Raw genomic sequence first — 4,480 nt, forward strand, 5'->3', positions numbered from 1 at the left:
ATATATATATATATATATATATATATATATATATATATATATTTACTAAAAATAAATATATAAACAATATTTTTTGTTCTTTAAAAAAAAATATAATGTAGGACCTTAATGCCATAACCAAAATGTTCTTATACCTAATTCTTGTAGCTGAAAGGGAAGTAAGATAGATGACACTCACACACTCACAAATAGAAATTAAACAAACACAAGTTTCTCATTGTAAGCTTGCTTAGTTGTTCTTGGAAATCATATTTTTCAAGCACTGTGATTATCTCCATCCATTCGGATTTTGTTGGCATTGGTTTCTCAATTGAATCTTGAGCTTGCACAACTCGATATAAAAACTGTTTTCTTGCATGGAGATTTGGAAGAGGATATATATATGGCACTACAAGTTTGTTTCCGAGGAGTTGAGCAACAACATTTGGTATGTAGATTAAAAAAATATATGTATAGGCTGAAACAAAGAGTATATGGTCGTCACTGAACCTTTTAAAGAAGTTATTTGGATGCATAGTTTAGTTAATGACTTTGATAATGCGTAGATGTGTTTTGTGATAGTTGGAGTGCTATTTGTTTGTCGAAGAAACAAGTCCATCATGGTCGTACCAAGCATATCACAATCTTACTGATATGTTGACAAAGATGATTACTCGTGAAAAGTTTTGGCATTTCTTGGATCTGATCAATGTTGGATGGAAAAAGTAGCTTGTTGACTTGGTGGCAACCAAACCGATTATCTGCTTGGAGATCTTCTGACAAGGTGTAAGTTGTCATGAAGATGTATTTGTTGAGGATTATTGGGAGTGAGTCCTACGTTGGTTAATTTAGTGGAAAATCATAGGTTTATAAGTGAGGAATATTATCTCCATTGGTATGAGGCCTTTTGGGAAAGCCCAAAGCAAAGCCATGAGAACTTATGCTCAAAGTGGACAATATCATACTATTGTGGAGAGTCGTGATTCCTAACATGGTATCAGAGTCATGCCCTAAACTTAACCATGTCAATAGAATCCTCAAATATTGAACAAAGTGTAGTCAAAAGTGACTAAAGTGTCGAACGAAGGGTGTACTTTGTTCGAGGGCTCCAGAGGGAGTCGAGTGCGATTGATCTTGCTTCCGCTTCCGCTACAACAATTGGATATCAGAATATAACCCACATGATTCAACAAACATGAGGATCAAAACATATAAGTGTCATGATCGTGGAAGATTGCGCATCGTCTAACGCACTAAGAAAGATGCACATTCCGTTGGATTTGCCCACAATCGAAACATAATATATGATAGATCATTTACAATGGAGAAAGCCCTACCAAGTTTCTACTGACAATCTTAGTAATTAAATCACTAAATAGTCCACAATTTGACCACTATTAACGATTGTCTTAAAGTTGCTCCATAAGTTATAATTTCTTCTACTAAGTCAAGTTTATTGGCTAACACATTCAAGCAAGTTTAGACATAAATAAGATGGAGGCAACCAATAGACAGGCATGCGGCTCTGAAATTATGGTTGTATAAATAGAATACGAATGCTCACCAAATTTGGTATCAATCCAATATGGGAAGAATACTCCACTGACTATTCACTAAAATCATATCTAGTACTGTTAGCCAAAAAAATGACTCATAATGTACCTTAGGCTGAGTCATGGTGTCAGTTCTTTACCACTCATCAGCCCTGAATTTATGTTAATAGTACTAATAGAATTTATTGAAAAAATTGCGATCAATTATGGTGAAATAAAATTTGGAAACGGGAAGAACAGCAGCTCGTGAGCATTGATCCAAGGTAGGAGATGTGGTATGATTGAACTTGTCAATCGGTTCAATTGAATTGGTTATTAACAGTTCACTTGCATTCCATGTTCATTCTTTAGGACCCATTTTAGAAATTTAGAAATTTAGAAATTTTTGAAATCGGTTCAAAGATATACAACCTTGGCTTCAGATTCATGAGAGTTCACTCTCAGTCAAATATGGTAATTTATGTAGGTTATAATAACTTTTAACACCCATATTAAAACTAGCTTACGTGATTAACAAAAATTGAAATACAATTAAATTAATATAATACAAGTTTCATAAATTTAACGGTGAGTCATCCTATGCAAGTTAAAATGTATTTTATGTATTTTTCTCTTGAAGCTCAACTTTACGCAACATATAGGGAAGAATTCAATCGTATTCGAGAACTTCTTTTGATAAGTTCACCATAAATTGAATAAAAGTGATTAAAACTCGCCGTAGCTTTTTGACTGTTGACCTTATAATTAGATCTTGAGATATGACATTTTCTTAAAAGTATTTCATATCAAAATGGTAAGGAATTAATTAGATTATCGATAATCATAATGAGATGACCTTAAATGAGCTATACGATTAGAACCAATGAATTAAATGAGCTATATGAAAAATGGCCAGGAGGCTAAATAGTTAGGAAAGACATCACATTTCTATGGGTGGATACCTTACCCTCATTCAAGTCACCCTTCTAAAATCTTCCAACCTATTACTGCTTTTATTTTATCTCCCAACAAATCTAGACTACACTGAAAAAATACTGCCTCAACTTTATGTGGAATGGTGGTCGGGATAAAGAAACACCTCATAGATCGTTTATTCTTAATGGCTCTCTCTCGGGTTAAATTCTCCCAAATAGTTATAGTCTAACAACACTCATAACCACTTGAAACGTTTTAAGCAACTCGTTCTGCTTCGTAAAGCTGTAATAATTCATGGAGTACAAGCAGGGATACAAAATTTAAATCTAACAAAGCTGTAAAGATATGAATCATATATATACCGCAGAAGGTATATATAGTCTAACAACACTCATAACCACTTGAAACGTTTTAAGCAACTGGTTATGCATCGTAAAGCTGTAATAATTCATAGATTTGAAGCAGGGATACAAAATTTAAATCTAGCAAAGCCGTAAACATATGAATCATATATATACCGCAGAAGGTGGCGTCTACTCTCTAAAATCCGTCTATCAACTCCTTCAGAAACCTAAGATGGAGCGACATAAAATGGCAATGAGCTAACAGCATGCCTATGATGATGCTGATGGTAATATCATGACTAGAACAAAGAAAAATTGCAATCAAATAAAAAAAAAAAATAAAGATGACCAGAGACAATCAAGCTTTGGAATCAAATTTAAATTGAAGATGGAATACGGATCGGCGGAGGATACCTGAATAGAATTGAGGCTTGAGATTTCTTTGAGTCCCGGGAACCTAAAAGCCATATTCGTTGCAGAAGAAGAAGGGAATGACATCAAGTCGACCGGAAGCTCATAGCCTGAGAGAAGGAAGCGGCAGTAGAATTGGCTTTGACGACAACAGGGTTTATTGTTTGCGATCCAAGGGTTTTAGCTGGTTTTCTTCTGATTTGAGAGAAGGAAGAGTAAAGAGCAAAGTTCTCTTGAAAATATTCAAACAAGGGTTTTGGTTTTTAGTAGGGGTGTACATGGTCCAGTTGGGTCGAGTTGGGAGATTTTTTTTTTACCCAACCCTCGGTTTGGTTGGATTGGTAACCCAACCCGACCCAAAAATATTATTGGGTTCTACTTTACTAAATTTTTTTTTTTAAGTTTTTTTAAATTTTTTTTATTTATTCAAAATTCATAATTATTCGATATAATCTCACATACAAAAAATATTAAAAGTTCACAAACAAACATAAATCAATTTATAATTATAAAAAAAAAAACAAATTCATAGACAACAATAAAAAAAAATAGTAACATCTCAAATTATTTAACCAAAATTAGTTAATTTAACTGTATTATACAAGATAGATTATGAAATTAAAATACGATAGAAATGAATAGTTTAAATAAACTATACAAAAAGAAAATGTATGGATAGATTATAAAATTAAAAAATTAAAAATAAACTATGTCTATATATATAAAAAAAAATAAAAATACCTTCAAAATCATATTAAATAACCTATCCTAAATTATATTTTTAAATTAAAATAAAACTTATAAAATGTGATTGGTCATTTTATTCTAATTAAAAACAATGTATTTAAAAATAGTATAAAATGAATAAATAGATATTTATTAATTTATTTACATTGCAAACCGTATTATAAAAAATAAAAATACTCCCAAAATCATATTAAATAGCCTTTCATAAATCATATTTTTAAATTAAAATAAAACTTATAAAGTCTGATTTGTTAGTTTATTTCTATTTTTTAAATAGTATAAAATGTATATATAGATATTTTTTTAATAATGTACATTACCAACAATAGGTTTAAAAACAAAATAAAGTATTGAGATACAAAAAAATAAAAACACTTCCAAAATTATATTAAATAACTTATCATAAATCATATTTTTAAATTAAGTTAAAACTTATAAGGCGTAAGATTTGTTAGTTTATTATTACTATTTCTATTATTTAGATAGTATAAAATAAATAAATAAATAGATATTTTTTTAATTTATTTACAA

Source organism: Cucurbita moschata, unplaced genomic scaffold (genome assembly GCF_002738365.1).
Source record: "Cucurbita moschata cultivar Rifu unplaced genomic scaffold, Cmos_1.0 Cmo_Scf00029, whole genome shotgun sequence".
NCBI lineage: Eukaryota > Viridiplantae > Streptophyta > Magnoliopsida > Cucurbitales > Cucurbitaceae > Cucurbita > Cucurbita moschata.